At 39.4% G+C, this 18,360-nt stretch overlaps 1 pseudogene; it reads left to right on the top strand.

The window, feature by feature from the left end:
• Positions 1 to 8,209: 8,209 nt before the first annotated feature.
• On the top strand, positions 8,210 to 8,996 carry LOC101280979 (40S ribosomal protein S4-like; annotated as a pseudogene).
• Positions 8,997 to 18,360: the final 9,364 nt, after the last annotated feature.

Consider the following 18,360-nt stretch of genomic DNA (forward strand, 5'->3'; position numbering starts at 1 on the left):
CTCCTGTTGAAATAGGACTGGGACACAGCTGGCCTACTGTCTATTTTCATCTCACCAGGGCAAGCTGCTTTTCTTAGTGGGATATTAAAAACCCAACTTAGATTTGGGAAACAGCCAGGAGCTTCTCAAAAAATGAAATATTTCATAGAAAAGCCTATTTCCTGTTTCAGTTTTGTGAAGGGTGTAATGATTTCAAACATGTCTAAAATGTTTTCAAGAGCAGAACAAAATAAGACTGTGATGTAAATGTGACCCACAAAAGAAAATGCCAATAGACCCTGAAGCCACATAAAAATCCATCTTACCTGTGTCTTGCATGATCTAACAAATATGCCTTGTTGTCAAGTGAGGGCCTTTTAGTTCTTTAATTGTACATATTTTCTTTATTTCTTCATATAATGAGATTCTTATAAATTTTAATCAGTATTATATATAAGAAATAATCAATAGTCAATAAGGGCAAATAATGGGTGAAGGGGAGGAGGAGATGATTTGAATTGACAATTTATTTTCTCGAATGAGTGCTACTCCCAGAGATTACCTAACAAAGTAAAGTTTTTATACTAAATAGATTAGCCCACATCCACCCTACCAAACGCTGATTTTAGATTTCCTATGGAACAAATACTACTTAAATCTTTAATTTCCATATTACTACTACTGAGTTGAAAATTTCAGGCCCTATAAACCCAGAATAAGTTAAGAATGGATAAAAGACTATGATGAAATCAAATTAAATATAAATTTCTTCACATATTCTAATAGGAGTCTAAACATACGATACTTTGGTTGTTTCTGCATAACAATGCAAAAATATGTTTATGTTAAAAAGTGATAAAATCAATAACTAGTTAGTGTGGTCATGAAAACACTTCAGTGTTTATTCAGGACCAAAACAACTATGAGAATTCCCACCGAAAGCAGAGAAAATAGTAATGTTAAGGCTGTCCAATTAATTTGACCAAATTTTATAAATGCTCTATAGGTGGATTTTCCAAACATCTTTAACCAGATGCTGAGGTTTGATAGATAGAGTAGACCTACACTTCATGAAATGAATATTTCAAACTGTTGAAACTTGATTTTTCCTAAATCCCTCTAATTGAAAACTGTACCAAAATTAATATGAAAATAAATTTTGAAACAGTCAGGAGTCAAAAATGTATATTTTGAATGACAGCAGTTCTACTGGCTTATAATCATTTCTTTAGCACATATAAAAGCCTCTTTATAGCCCCGGTTCCACGACTGTGCATTTCTTTTTTTTTTTTTTAATTTTATTTTTGGCTGCGTTGGGTCTCCATTGCCACGTGCAGGCTTTCTCTAGCTGCGGGAAGTGGGGGTTACTCTTCGTTGCAGTGTGTGGGCTTCTCATTGTGGTGGCTTCTCTTGTTGTGGAGCACAGGCTATAGATGCATGGGCTTCAGGAGTTGTGGCACGCGGGCTCAGTAGTTATGGCTCGCGGGCTCTAGAACACAGGCTCAGTAGTTGTGGCACACGGGCTTAGTTGCTCTGCAGCATGTGGGATCTTCCTGGACCAGGGCTCGAACCCGTGTCCCCTGCATTGGCAGGCAGATTCTTAACCACTGCACCACCAGGGAAGCCCTGATGTGCATTTCTGATGCAGATAATTTATTATAAGAAAAGCAAGATAGTTCTGGTCTGTGTAAGTGTATTTAAAATTTGCTCTGCTGTGAGATATAACCTTGATTATAAAAGAAAGTAGGAACGAATATTATTACAAATGACAAGACTTTTTATGCAAAACTGGCATTTGACAGTGTCATTTACAATAACAGTGAGTCTTTTAAACCATGTAATTCTTGGAATACCTTATCTGTTGCAGGTGATACTTATCAGTTTTCGATCACATTGTAACAAAGCTCTAAGCTTAATTTCACTTTTATGTTTCCCCTGCCTGTACAATAGCAATTTTGAAGCTGATCAAAGTAAGATTTCTCCTTATAGAATAACAGTTGAGATGAATCCATTCATTCACTTCACACTTTTTCATAGAGTGCCTATTATGTGCCAGCTAGGGACCTATGCTAAGAAAAATTCAAGGTCCCTGCTCTCATATAGCTTAGAGTCTAGTGGAGGAACCAGACTTTTAACAAATAAATGCACAAATAGGTGTATCACTTAAAGGTGATAAGTTTTATGAAAATTAGAGGGGTCCATGCGTTAGACGAGGAAGATTCTAATTTAGTTTGAGAGATCAGGGAAAGCCTCTCTGCAAACCCGACATTTAAGGTAAGAACTAAAGAAAGAATATGAGTCAGCTAGGTAATCTAGTGGAGCAATGCAGTAGACTTTGTGATTGCTTCTCTCCATACCCCTCACCCCGCATACCCCTACACACATAGTACACTAGCCACAGGTTTGGGCTGGTATAGAGCCCTCCCCCATCTCAAGGACTGGGCCCAGATTGGTCCAGTCAAATCTTCTTGCCATGGTGATTGGTTCAGAGTTGGACTAGCTTAAGCCAAGCAGTTCATGCCAGACTTCATTCAGGTTGAAGTAATTGGTTCATCATGGGCATGTGACCCAAGATGGATTAATCGGAATGAAAGTCAGGACTTCTGTTTGAAGGTGAAAGGGAAAGAGCTGTTTTCTCTTCCTGGATGTAAACAAGAACATGTAGCCTGGGAGCTAGTGGCAGCCGTCTCTCTACCATGAGAAAAGCCAGCTTGAAAATAAAGCCAACACACAGGATAGGGAAGAACCAGAATTATCACAGTGAAACAGAGCCCTGATAGTATTATGAACTGAAGACCAAACCAGCTTCTGGTCCATTCGTCTTGGGTTTTTTATTAATGGCGACCAAAAGCACTCTGTTATAGGTAAAGAGGATTCCTGACAGAGAAAATAGCCCATGTGAAAACCCTGAAGCAGAAAAGAAGGTGATACAATGTTAGACACCCAGTTTCCAACATATTTCCATTCATTTTCCCCCTAAGAACACTAGGCTCCTGGTCAACTCAAAGCTACACTCATATTGTTTTCTCTCGTGTTTTTTCCCCCTACAGTCTGCCTAGGAAGTACTTCCTCCTTCTCCACAAATTCTTCTCTAACCATTGTTACCCACAATGATGCTATTTATCCTAACTGATCCTAGCCAACTTCTTTCAAATTTCAATTTCAGCATCTGCTGTATCACTCAACCTCCCCTTCCAACCTGTTCTCCAATGCACTTCTGCACCTTCATGCCTTTGCCCAACATATATTTCCTCAACCTGGACTGATCTGTCTCTTACACTGTCTGTTGAAATCCTATAAATTCTTCAAACATCTATAATTCCACCTCTCTTGGAAAGCCTTCTCTAATCCCCTAGTAAGACATGAGCATGTCTATTTCTCTCACTGATTGTCCTTCCTTAAAGACAGGACCATCTTTTATTCAACTTTGAGTTCCCACTGCATTATTACAACAGAATAGACACTAGAGACACATGTTCATTGAATGAATAGTGGATGACTAGATGGATGGATGAATAGATGGATAGATTCCTCTATATATACATAAGTATATGTATAAAAGTTCTTAGAAAAAGGAACCATAGCTAATGTTTACTCTTCTCAGTACCTAGCAGAATACACTTGCATACTATAGGATCTAAATATAAATATTTTTGAATGAAAAAAACTTACATATGAGGTGCTAGAATTTAAAATAATCAGAAGTATAAGAATTTAAGCAAATCTGTGTTTGATGTTTTTCTCTTTTTTTAAACTGGAAGCTACAGAATGTCATTTAGCCACTTTTCCTTTAATGCCAAGAGTTACGCACATTCTTTACTTATGAGCTACATCATCAGGGCCATTACTAAAGTCACTGATATAAAAGGATAGGGAGCTAATAGAAAACAGAAGTGTTGTTCATGTGGTAAGCACTAAATTTTGGTGAATTGCATTTAAATAGCAAATAGCTTCAGCTGTAAATACTAGACTAAAAGAATAAAGACCAATATTTACTTCCTTCTTTTTCAATGACAAATAGGCTTTTATGGTGAGAATGTCTTTCAATAGATCAAACTGGAAACTTAATTGCTTTATCATTTTCTTTAGAGTAAGTAGTTTCAGATTTTTAAGTTACATAAAGATTTTTGGTGCCACTCATACAATGTTTGGTGGGAATATAATTGGTACAGATTTTTTGAACGATAATTTTTGACATTATCAAAATGTAAAATATGCATAACCTTTGACCCATTGAGTTCACTTTTAGGAATCCATCCCAAATAATAAACTGGAACACAAAGAAACATGTACGAAAAAATGTTTGATGCAATATTATTATTAGTTAGAGATAACTAGCCATCAGTGTGGAAATGGTTATATAAACTAACGTATTTTGATACTATACTATTCTGCTACTAAAAATAATGAACTAGATGTGTAAGTATTGATATGGAAGAATGTCAGTGATAAATTCTTGCAGAAGCTGGGTGATGAGTACTTACTCTTCTCTCTACCTCTCTAAATGTTTGAAAATTTCCATAATACAGAGGATTTTTAAAATACCATCTAGAGTTCCACCTCTGCTTAGGATCTATAAAGCTTCAAGAGAACATCACTCTTATCCTAAGAACAAGAAAAAGCCAGATAATCTACAAAATCATAATATTTTGAATCCATTAGAGACCTGAGTACACAAGGCCACTAAATGAACTAAATTCCAAAGAGTTAAAAAGCCCTCCAAGGAAAAAAGAGAACATATAAAATTTACCTTTGGCACAGCATGGAAGGAAGGATTGGCCACCATTAAGGTAGGTAAGAAGAAAACAGCTAAACTTTTAACAAATTCTTAAAGGCCAAATATGGGCTGGTGTATCAGTTTAGAATAAACGGGAACCCCAGACTTCTTCAAGGAACATTGCACTTATTCCCAAGCTCTTATCCACCAGGTGATCACAAGAAAGACTGGGGGAAGAGCAGGAGGAAAGAGAGAGTCCCCTCTGGGGGCTCAGGTATTGCAGGTAATGATCATCTCCCACTGATCACAGCCCACTTCCCCACAACCTTCTCTCATATAAAGCAAAGGCTTTGAGAAGCTAAGGGGCAGAAAGAGAGTAGCAAAGCCTGCCATGCAGGGACCCAGGCAAAGATGCTTCGTGGAAAAGGGTAGAAATAAAAGCCCCTTGCCCTAGGGGAGAGCTATGAAAACCTATGGGCCTGAGAGCCTGCATGAATACAAAGCAGGGGTTCTCACCGCATAGGGGAAGAACAGGAAACTCATCTGCTCAAGACTCAGTACAAATGTCCTTGAGGTCCACCCATAAATTTCATACTTTTAAAAGAACTAACTTACTTAAATTACTAAAATTATCTCTTCTATTAAGGATCATTTTTCTCTACATGAAGTAATCAGATGATAGTGAAGAACTTTGCAAGTAATCAGAAACAGCTAGTGAGTGATCCTCCAAATCAAGCTTGAGAGGATATATTCTCTTCACTTTCAAAGAGGAGCTATAAAACTGATGGTGATTACATTCTACGGTTGGGAAGACTGCGTCTACTAGTAAGAATTTTTTCCAAACAGTGTTCTCCTGTAAATATGGTGTCTTGGCTTAATGCAGGCAGCTTGATGCAGGAAAAACATGACCTTTGGTATCTCCAAGGGCTTTAGCTGTGGGACCATGCGCAGAATGCTGAGCATCAGTTTCCTCATTTGTAAAACAGGAAGTAGGGGAAAGTAATGCTTACTCATGCAGTTGCCTGTGAAAATCAAATGAGTACAGTATACAGCCATCAAAAAGAATGAAATAATGCCATTTGCAGCAACATGCTGGATCTGTAGATTATCATACTAAGCGAAATAAGTCAGAAAGAGAAAGACAAACCATATGATATCACTTATATGTGGAATCTAAAATGTGACACAAATGAACCTATCTATAAAACAGAAACAGGCTCACAGACATAGAGAACAGACTGTGGTTGCCAAAGAGGGGGGGATGTGGAAGGGAAGGATTGGGAGTTTGGGATTAGCAGATGTAAACTATTATATATAGGATGGATAAACAACAAGATCCTACTGTATAGCATAAAGAACTATATTCAGTATACTGTGATAAACCATAACGGAAAAGAATACGAAAAAAAATATATATATGTATGTGTGTGTGTATATATATATAAAACTGAGTCACTTTGCTGTACAGTAGAAACTAAACACCACACTGTAAATCAACTATACTTCAATAAAAAAATTTTTTTAATGAGTTCAACATAAAACAACCAGCCCTGCACTTGGCATATAAAAGACACACACTACAAATGCTTGGTGCCTTTTCTTCTCATCCCAACACTACCCTATTGCTGCATATTTTGTCTTATGGACTTAGCCATTGTTTGCAGATCTTCTTGCTATATACCACTCTTAGACAAAGACTTTGATCTAGAAAGCCATATTCCTTGTGCCTTTGCACCTGGCTGACCTGTTAACTGCTCTATGTCTTATCTTCTTGCCCTCTGCCTCAAGGCTCCAAGACATTTCTTCAGCCCCCCTTCAGCTCCTATCATAACTGTGTATGTACGTTTGCTGATATTATTTTTAAATCTTATTATAATAATTGTCATTAAGCTGAAGTTACTTCTCTGTCATAGTGAATAAATGACACATGGAAATATTTCTAGGCAACAAACTGCCCTGTACTTAGACATTTTCTACATCCTAATTCTTGATCAATTCACCTTCCTTCTTAAAAACAATACTGTATCCAAGCTAGAAAAGAAGTTAGAGGACATCTAGCTCATCCCCCAAGACAGGCCAGTTAGCCAGTTAATGACAGGGCCAAAATTGAAACCCAAGTCTCCTGCCTCATCCCATCATAATAAAAGCAAATCAGCTAAGTGATTTTAAAAATCAAGTAACTGTGCTCTATATCATAATTAAAGATCTCTAAAATGTGTAAAAATCCCATGGTGAAGGTTTTTATGGGTGAAAGCACTTCAAGACCTCAGAAGAAAATAAGCCATATTAATCCAAAGTTGTAGCAGCATTCATTATTATTATCGTTATTCAAACAATTGAATTGTTTTAGTTAATTTTAATACTGTACTCTGTTGGATTAAAGATGGCCACACATTTTTTGCTAGCCCTCCCCTGGAATCTGGGCTGACTTCGATGGCCTGTGTGACCTATAAAATACAGCAGAAGTGAGGTCCTAGGACTTCTAAAGCTAAGTCATAGGAAGTCTTGCAGCTTCCACCTGGGTCTCTTAGAATCCTCTTTCTGAACACCATGATCTGGCATGTAAGAAGTCCAAATATACAACTTAAAAACAAAATAACTCAATTTAAAAGTGGGCAAAAGACTTGAATAAACATTTCTCCAAAGAAGATATACAAATGGCCAATAAGCATATCAAAAAATGTTCAACATCATTAGTCATTAGGAAAATGTATATCAAAACCACAATGGGGCTTCCCTGGTGGCGCAGTGGTTGAGAGTCCGCCTGCCGATGCAGGGGACGTGGGTTCGTACCCTTGTCTGGGAGGATCCCACATGCCGCAGAGCGGCTGGGCCCGTGTGCCATGGCCGCTGAGCCTGTGCGTCCGGAGCCTGTGCTCCACAACGGGAGAGGCCACATGTAGGTGCTCTCACAAGAGTGAGAGGCCCGCGAACCCCAAAAAAAAAAATAGAATAGGGAAAGGCAGAGGAATAAGAAGGAGGAGGGGAGGAGGCTGTCCTAGCCCTAATGCCTTGAGACCCTAACAGGAGAGGCCACATGTAGGTGCTCTAGTTGACAGACCTGGCTGATCCTGACGGTCCAAGAATCCCTGCAGGAGCCAGACATGTGAGTGAGTCTGTCTTTGATCCTCCAGAGCGGCCTAACCTCCAGCTGATTACCTCTGAGTGACCTCAAGCAATGTCGCTTGGAACGGAGGAATTCCCCAGCTGAGCCCTGCCCTGCTCCTCAGAATCACAGACATGATAAATCAGTTGCCGTTTTAAGCTGCCAGGTTTCTGGGTAATTACACACATGTAATTCTTCAATTACATGAGAATCTTTGTGGGTAGGACTCAGTCCTCAGGAGTTTTTAAAACTCCCCAGTACTTTCCAATATGAAGTCAAGGTTGAGAACCACTGAAATGGAGGAATGAGGCATGGAGAAATCTTTAAAATTTCCATCCAGCTCTAAAAATTTTTTACCTTAGCTACTTTATTAATGCACTGGAAGAAGGTGGTCCTCTTTTCATGCCATGGACCTTGGTCCCAAGAAGCATCTGAAGAGTGTAGCAGCTCCAAAGCATTGGATGGTGGATAAACTGGTCAGTGTGTTTGCTCCTTGTTCATCTACAAGTCTCCACAAGCTGAGGAAATGTCTCCTTCTCATCATTTTCCTAAGGAACAGGTTTAAGTATGCCCTAACAGGAGATGAAGTAAAGATCTGCATGCAGCAGTTCATTAAGATTGATGGCAAGGTCCAAAATGATATAACCTACTCTGCTGAATTTATGAACGTCATCAGCGTTGACTAGACTGAGAGAATTTCCATCTGATCTATGACACCAAGGGTGGCTTAGCTGTTCATCGTATTACACTTAAGAAGGCCAAGTACAAGTTGTGCAAAGTGAGAAAGATCTCTGTGGGCACAAAAGGAATCCCTCATCTGGTTACCCATAACGCTTCCACAATCTGCTACCCTGATTCCCTCATCAAAGTGAACAACACCATTCAGATTGGTTTGGAAAGTGGCAAACCACCAACTTCTTCAAGTTTGACACTGGTACCCTGTGTCTGGTGACCAGAGGTGCTAACCTGGGAAGAACTGGTATGATCACCAACAGAGAGAGACACACTGGTTCTTTTGATGTGGTTCCTGTGAAAGATGCCAATGGCAACAACTTTGCCACCTGGCTCTCCAACATTTTTGTTATTGGCAAAGGCAACAAAATACGGATTTCTCTTCCCCAAGGAAAAGATATCCACCTCATCATTGCTGAAGAGAGAGGCAAGAGACTGGTGGCCCAGTGGGTGGGTGGGTGAAGAGTGGGTGAAATGATCTCTAAGTGACATGATTGGAAAAGTATTTTTACTTAAGTAAAGATAATATGGCATGAATATTGAGTGAATAAATATTGTATAACCTGATACCTCCAAATGTTATCATTCCTTTAATAAATATTTATCACATGCTGTGTTCCAGGCATTCTGCTTGACACCACAGATTCCAAGAGTAGTTCAGTATTCTAGATAGTGGGGGGCAATGAGGGCAATCAAAAAGAAATACAGACAGTATTCAGTCTCAAATCAAGGGAAGAAATGGAGTGGTCAGTTCTCCTTGGATGGGGGGAAAGAGATTCAAAGAGGAAATAACTTGAGCCAAGTCTTCAAGGATGATTTGCTACTTAATGAAGGTAAGGTGCAGGTAGTGGAGGGTAGAGGAAGGACATCTCCAGTTGCCCAGCACCCTGGTGCCTGACATTTACAGTAAAATTATTGATGTAATTAAGTGGGGACCTCTGCTTTGGTTAATTCTATGACATCAGTGAATGACTTTCCTAAAAGGGCTTGGCTTATGAAGGAAGAAATGGTTCACAGGCAGTGTGATAGTACAACAAATAATAACAACTACTAGTTATGAGGCGCTATCATGAGCCAGCACTGTGCTAAGCACACAATGTTCATGAGTTCAGTGACTTCTGATCTCACAAGCAAACTGCCTCAGGGTATTCAGGGACCATAATGTGACAGATCATTTGGATTTGTTCCATGTGGTCCTGGGTTAGAACTAGGATCAATGAGTGGAAGCCATAGAAAGACAGACTTCAACTCAACCAAGGGAATAGCCACCAAAGAGGCTATACCAAGATGGACTGAATGACTTCTGGACAAAGTAAGTTTTCCACTTTTAAACATTTTAATACCTTTCTTTGTAATAGCTTTTACTCCCAAACTACTTAGAATTAAGAACAAGTGGCAAAGACAGAATTTAAAGAATTATTTGAGTTTGTTATTCTGCCCACCCACAGATAAATCTCTATTTCCTACAAGACGAGCAAGCAAAAAAAAATATATATATATGATAAAGAGAGAGAACCTCTTCACTCATGTAAAATTGTAAAATGCAAGCTTAAGCAGCTCGAGCACATTGAGTTCAACTCGGATATGCATAAGTTAGTAAGGTGTACCTCACAAAACTCTGAGACAAAGTGGTACCTGAAGCTTCTGCTTCAAGCTCAGTCCCCTCTTCTTCTTGTAGAGCTAGACTGGTGCCCAGAGTGCCGGTTCCAGCAGGCAGTCCCTTGCCCAGGTGGGTTCTTGTCCCCTGCCGTCCATCTATGGAGTCTACCTACCTACCCATATGCTTTTGACTCTGAACCTCTTGATTTGACAGATGGTTTTAACTTCAAATTACAAATAATCTTCTCTCTGAGTACTATCTCAGTCCCTAACTTATGTTTAACATTTTAGGTAATAGCCTTCTGTTCATCATCTTAGGCAATTTACAGATTTAAACGTATCCTGTGTATGTGTGTGTACATGTACGTAGAGACGTGTGTTCTAATACAAATAACTTCTTACTTCATTATTTTCTCACAGAACATCCTGAAAGAGGAGGGTAGAAAGAGGAAGCCTCCAGTGAACTGAGGTTTCCTCACACTCCTAGCACCATGACACCACACTTGAAGGACTCCATAACCCGACAACTTGTAGAAATGTTGAAGAAGGGCCTCCAAGTGCCAGGTGGGTAGTGGAACTACATTACCTGGAATTGCTCTCCTAAGTCTAAGAATCTGTAACTCTCTGGTAATTAACTTGAGTTGAAATCAGCCTTGAAATGGGACTATTTCCCATCTCTGTCTTTCAGTCACAAGTCATAAATCATCATGGCTGGCTTACTGCGATCAGTGAAGGGGAGGGATTGGGAGAATCAGAACCCAAATGAAGTCATTGATTTATGTTTGGTTGCAGCCAAGATTACAGAAATGAATAAGACATGGTCCTATGCTCAGGAAGTTCATAATCTAGTAGGGGAAACAGAGCCATTCCAGATCATTTTAGAACAATGTGGCAAGTAAAGTGATTTAAAAAAAGATGTATACAAGGTGTCATGGGACCACAGAGGAGGGGCACGCAGTCAACGTGGGCTAAGATGCAGCATTTGGAAATCATCTGGAGGAAGTGATTACTAAAATGGATCTTAAGGGAATTTCCTGGCAGTCCAGTGGTTAGAGCTCAGCGCTTTCATAGCCGTGGTCCCGGGTTCGATCCCTGGTCGAGGAACTAAGATCCTGCAAGCTGTGAGGCACAGCCAAAATATAAAATAAAATAAATAAAATGGATCTTAAAATAAAAATAGGACTTACACTGGCATGTAAAGAGAGACATCAGCACTCTGGTCTTGTGTTGTGTTGTGTTGTGTTGTGTTGTGTTGTGTTGTGTGTGGAGGGGGAAATTCTACTTCGGGACAGAGCTGTCAAGGCTAGCATGGGTGAGAGATGGGGCTGGAGAGGACACTAGGAGCCAGACCACAAAAGGCTTAAATGCCTCATAAGGGCATCTGGGCTTTACCTGGCTGGCAGGAGGGAGCCATTGTTGAGTCTTAAGCAGGAGAATGACCTGGTCAGATACGTCTTTCAGATAACTCTGGCATGGCTTTGTAGAAAATTTATTTCAGGAGACAAGACAGGAGGCAGGGAGTAGTTAGGAGACTACAGTAGTAAGCCAGAGAGGAGATGATAAGGGCTTGAACCTGAGTGTTAGTAGTTAGGGGAAGAAATTAAGTTGAGAAATATTATTACATGGTGAAATTGGAAGGCTCAAAAGATGGTTGGGCATGGTGCAGGGTGTGTCCAAAAGGGGTGGATTAGGGACAGTTTCCAGGTATCTACCTAGTGTCACTTCCCAAGTGAGGTATTTCTTGGCCACCCTATTAAAACTACATCATCCTTACCAACATTCCCTAACCTCCTTCCCGGCTACGTCTTTCTCTATAGCTCTTATAACACATTATACAATTCTATTACCATCTATTTCCCCCCACTAGACTATATGAGGTTCTTCAGGGCAGAGATTTGGCCTCTTTGTTCACTGAGCAGTCACTGGAACCCACCATGGGCTCAATAAACGTCTGCAGACGGAATGAATGTACAATAGTGGTACTGAGAAGCTGAGAAAAAGAATGCAGGAAGAGGAACAGATTTAGAGAAAAAGTTGAGTTCAGTCTGGGAATTTCTAGACTACTCCAGGCAAGGCTCTGTAGGAAAGATAAAGTTCTACAGAGTCTCAGAATGTTAGATCTGACAGGTGCCCCAAGGACAGTTCTACACAGTTCCTTCATTTGGGGAAGAAAGAAACTGAGATCCAGAAAAGTGATGTGCCTTGTCCGTGGCAAGACAAACACTAGCCAGATACTAGCACAGCTGAACTGAATGCCCAGCCTCCAGCTCCCAACTCCAGACCTCTAAGGTTTGTGCCTCACATTGTCTGGTTTCTGCTGATCAGAGAGATACCCAAAAATCGCTTGCCTTTGACCTTCAGCTAGAACTGAACCAAACTGTTAAATGACTGTTTCTTTGGGGCCAACTTGACCAATTACTCCGAGAAAGAAAACTTTGAGCCTGAACCAAAACTTTGAGCCTGAACCAGGCTGAAGATGTAGCAGCTGTGCTAGAACAACAGACAGCTTTGCCTCTATGCCTCATACCAGACAAGGGGCTGCTTGAACCACTTAGTGATCTCATTTTTATTTAATATTTTTAAATGGAAGTATAATTTACACACAGTGAAATGTACAGATAAGAAGTACACAGGTCAATGAATTTTGACAAACATATACACCCCTGTAACCACCACACCAGTAAAGATCTCTCCTGCCTTTCTCGGTCAAAGCCCCTTCCCAGAGGCAACCACTTTTCTGATTTCTATCACTACTTCATATAAAAGAAAAAATGCACTATAGATTCTTCTGTGTCTGGCTCCTTTTACTCATGTCTTTTAGCATCATGTTTGTGTGATTCAGCCATATTACTGCTTCTATCAGTAGTCTTTTCCTACATATTGCTGAATAGTATTCCATTATATAAATATACCACACATTGTTTACCCATTCTCCTATTAATAGATATTTGGGTTATTTCTAATTTCTGGCTATTGTGAATAAAGCTGCTACAAACATTCTTGTTTAAATCTGTTTATGGACATATGTTTTCATTTCTTTTAGGTAAATATCTAGAAATGAGATCGCTGGTTCATAGGGTAGGTACATGTTTAACTTTATACAGAACTGCCAAACTGTTTTCCAAAGTGGTTATATGATTTTACATTCCCACCAGCAACGCATAAGATTTCATTTCCAATTGCTTCATATCTTCACCAATCTGGGTATTGTCAAGCTTTTTCATTTTAGCCACAAGAAGAGTCAAATAAACACAATATATTTTTCAGTTTCTGCCAGCACTTTGGAACATTCTATTATTATGCAGAATTTCATACATTCACTAAAGCATTAGATGTACCCATCACTCAGTTCAATAATTATCAGCTCATGGCCAATCTGTTTTCATCTCCATACACATCTATCCCCTCCTCCCATATTATTTTGAAGCAAATCTCAGACATCATATCACTTCATCCATAAGTATTTCAGTATGTATCTCTAAAACATAAGGACTCTTTTTAAACCTAAGTAAAATGCTATTACATTTATTTTTAAAACAGTAGTACTTTAATATCATTAAATATTCAGTCAATGTGCAAATTTCTAATTGTCTGAACACTGTCAAAAATTATTTTGTTCAGTTTGTCTGTTCAAACCAGGATCCAAATAAGTATGTATATTACAATCAGCTAATATGTCTTTTGAGTATCTTTCAATTCAAAGGTTCACCCTCCTTTTCTTTTATTCTCTGCAATGTTTTTGTTAAATAAATTGGATTGTTTGTCTTCCAAAATTTCCCACAGATTGGACTTTGCTGATGCATTATTTAACATATTCCTCTGTCCACTGTATTTACTGTAAATTATTCTTTGGATCTAGGAGCTTAATCATATTCCAGTTCAAATTTTTTTTAGCAAAACTACCTCATATTTGAATTGTGTTCTTCCATCAGGAGGCACATAATGTCTGTCTCTCTTTCTTATGTCAACACTGTTGAGGCTCAATGCCTAGATCATTCATTCATTTTGGGATGCAAAATGGTGATATTCCAATTCTATTCTGTCTTCATTTATGTGTTGAGATATTTCCATAAAAAGAAACTTTTTCCATCTACTATTGGTTACCCCGTGGTACAATTAATATAAAAAAAAACAGAATAAATTCTTATTTCCCTTTATTTACCAATTTTTTAAACAATGAATTCTCTAGCATTCTTCAATGATAACCAATTAGTCTGGGACTTTTTCTGTATTATTAGGATGAACTCACATATTTAAACATATTTGGTGTGTTTCAGTCCATTGCACTTACCATTTTTGATGATAATTTTTTTCTGCCAATCAAATTACTTAACCCACTGACAAATACCATTGAAAAGTATTACTATGTTTCAAATGGTTTTTATTTTCAATTTCGTACATGGCTGTCTTTCTAATTCAAATAATTACACAGTATACAGCAGTGTTCTCACCAGCAGCTTTAGAGAGCACCCACTCTGTCCTGGCCTCTTGTGTAAGCTTGTCAAGAAGGAAAGTTCCCCTGTCATGGACTTAGCTTGTGCCATCCTACAATACAGCAGGGACACCCAGAAGGCTACTAGAACTTGGGCAGCAGAGCAGAGAGGTATTTACTACAGCCCTGAACCTGACTGTTTGGGTTCAAATCCTGGCCTACCTGTCAAGCTTGGTGAAGTTACTTTATGTTTTTCTGCCTCATTTTCCCTACGTGTAAAACAGAGAGTAGTAGCAGTACCTCAAAGGGATGTACATAAATCATTATGATGATTAATGAGCTAATAGATGCAAAACACCATTTGCCTGGCATATTGAGCACTCAATAAATGAACAAACTTATTACTGCTCTCATCATTCAAGCTAAACCTGGATTTTCTTTAGAATTCCTAGCCCTACCCATGAGTGGAGGTTTCAGACTCAAATGCCTGCAGGACCCCTCAAAGTCCAGTCTCTACTCAGAAGAAAAACACATCACTTAGTAAGAAGCAGTTGAACTATGACATGCACTAACCTTCATAAGACACAAGAGGGAAAAGAAAGCTATGCTCTCAGTATACAATCCTTATTTGTTTTATCATCTTAACTCATTTTTCTTGGAGCCTCTTGTGTGCCAATTGGAAATATCTACTTTGATAAAGACTTTAAACTTCAGAAAGCACTTTCACCCACATTATCTCGATCCACTTAACAGTCCTGGATAGAGGCAGGGTTTATTATCCCCATTGACAAACAAGGGAGCTGGCAGTGACTTGCCCAAGGTCACAGAGTCAATTACAGGCACAGCAAGAACCAACAGCCAGATTTTCTGCCTCTTTTACAGCAGCTTGAGGCCACCGTGGCCTCCTCTTCTCATCCATTGATTTATTAGTCCAATAGCTATTTATTGAGCATCTATTTATTTGTCAGGCACTCTTCTAGAACTAGCATGCTGTTGATATAGCAGCAGATACAGCAGTGAAGAGGAAAAACTACATGGACAAAAACTCCTGCCTTCGTAGAGTTTACTTTCTAGTGGGAAGAAACCAAAAACAAATCAATGCTATGGAAAAGCAGAAAGCAAAGAAGAATAATAGGGAGTGTAATAGAGTAATAAGGAGGGGTTACAGCTTTAACTAACTGGTCAGGGAAGGCCTTACTGAGGAGGTGACATTTGAGTCAAGTGAGGGAGGTAAGGAAGGAACCTTGCAAATATTTGGAGGAAGAGCTACCAGGCAAAGAGAAGTGGCAAAGGCCCTAACTGGGAGGCAGGCCTAGTATGTTTTATGAACAGCATGGAGGTAACCTTAGCTGCAGTAGAGGCAGCAAGAAAGAGACTAGTGTCAGGACCAAATTGTTTAGGGCTCTGTAAGTAATTGTAAGGCCATTAACTCTTTTTTTTTTTTTTTTTGCTGTCCGCGGGCCTCTCACTGTTGCGGCCTCTCCCGCTGCAGAGCACAGGCTCCGGACGCGCAGGCTCAGCGGCCACGGCTCACGGGCCTAGCCGCTCCGCGGCATGTGGGATCTTCCCAGACCGGGGCACGAACCCGTGTCCCCTGCATCGGCAGGCGGACTCTCAACCACTGCGCCACCAGGGAAGCCCAAGGCCATTAACTTTTATCCTGAGTTAGATGGGATGCCATTGGAAGATTATGATATAATCCTTACCAGGAAGTGAAATCAATAATAATATATGATAACCCTAAGATAACCCAGCAATTCCAATCCTAGGTATCATACTCACCAGAAAAGCACAGATATGTGCACCAAGAAACATATACAAGAATGTTCATAGCAGCATTATTCAAAATAGCCAAAGACTGGATATAACTTAAATGTCAAACAACAGAAGGACAGATAAATACACTTTCTTTATGGATGTTACATTTCAATGATGTTTATTAAAGAAATAAGAATAGCATGAACAAATGAAAGGTCTATGATATCTACCCATGCTCAATAATGATTGAGCACCTACTATTACAAGGCACTGTTAGCCACTCTCAGCTTAATTATTGTATTACTTATTATTATTGTACCACATACAGCAGACCCTTGGGGAAGGGGTCTTAGTTCTCTTGATAAAGTGGTAGCAAGTTCATCATTCCGAGAGCAGAGGTCTAATGCTCAGCCCATCCACCCACCTGTGGTCCAATAATCAGGCAATGATGAAGGAAGGCCCTCAAGATAAACACCTCTTCTTAAGAGCTAAGATCTGCAAAACCTACTCAAGCTCTTAACAAATACTTTCAATGAGGCACACCTGAATGGGATGTCTTTATCAGAAAATATAATCAAGAATAGATGATAAAAAAAAGAATAGATGATAAATAACTATAAGGAAATATATGACCTTAATGCAAGTTTTTTAAATTTCTAGTTGAGAGTAGGGTAGCTTACAAAAATGTTTCACATTTCCTCAGCTGACTTACAGTCAAATCTTTTTGCCTATTAATAGACCAGCTATCCATCTGGCATTTAAATCCCATCTTCTAGGACAGGGGTCCCCAACGCCCAGCATGGGTCTGCGGCCTGTTAGGAACCGGGTCGCACAGCAGGAGGTGAGCGGCGGGTGAGCCAGCAAAGCTCCATCTGCTGCTCCCCATCACTCCCCATCGCTCCCCATCGCTCACATTACCGCCTGAACCATCCCCCCCATCGCTGGCATTACAGCTTGATCCAACACCCTGCCCCTTGTCTGTGGAAAAATTGTCTTCCACGAAACCGGTCCCTGGTGCCAAAAAGGTTGGGGACCGCTGTTCTAGGAGACAGGCTGACAAGGTGAGTTTCTTATATTTTCAACTAAGGAATATATAGAACAGGTCATTAAAACCATACCCTCAAAGTCAGACTGTATTAAAGCCAAATTACCTTAAATATGGCATGTTTTAGTGTTATCTTCTACATCTTTCTTTAATGTATTATATGTGAATGTTTGTAGCGGCCCATAAGATGTGTATTACAATGGCAGGAGTATTTGATCCCTAAACCAAGAATAAAGTCACAATAGAACCAAAACTCAGATGGGTAGGGGAAAAAAACAGAAATGACTCTGGAAAATACTCAGAGAAGTAAGAAACCCAGAGCTTAAAGCAAACCATAAAACACAGCTTTCTAATTCTGAGATGATAGTGGTGAACATCTGTTTACCAGTTAAATACAATGCCATTTACGTGAGGGAGTACATTTAATGGACAAAGCATTAAGATCATTGAAGGATGACATGTTTTGTTTGCAGTAATGTGTGACTGCACAGCCTTTCCAACCAGCACTCATGTCCAACATAACTGAGGAGCCCGGTGAGCCCCTCCCATTACATCAAATTCTCTCTGTTCAAAGCCTGTGTCTGGCAAAGAAAACAAAGCTGCCCTGGATGTCCATGTTGTGAGTACCAGAACCACAGAGCAAATGGAAGATTCTTCTTGGAGATATTTTATGTGGAGGAGCCACAGAATCTAAAACCATGAAAACTAATAGTTTGATGACTTTGAGTTTTTATAGTTATTTCAATCATCATTTTAAAAAGATAGAGCCAGAGAGAACTTTTCTAAACACCTTGACATAAATCGTCAGTGTTTAAACAACAATTACATTATGAAATGGAAATTAGCTGTCATGATCAAGCCATATGGCTAATATAATTGATTGGTTCATATTTTTAAGAGGATGGAAAGCACAACCCAAAGAATAACTAAATAGCTTTTACAAAATTAACTAGAGATGATAAGTTCTATTTTGCTGGGGTTTTTTATGTGAA

This window comes from Orcinus orca, chromosome 7 (genome assembly GCF_937001465.1).
Source record: "Orcinus orca chromosome 7, mOrcOrc1.1, whole genome shotgun sequence".
NCBI lineage: Eukaryota > Metazoa > Chordata > Mammalia > Artiodactyla > Delphinidae > Orcinus > Orcinus orca.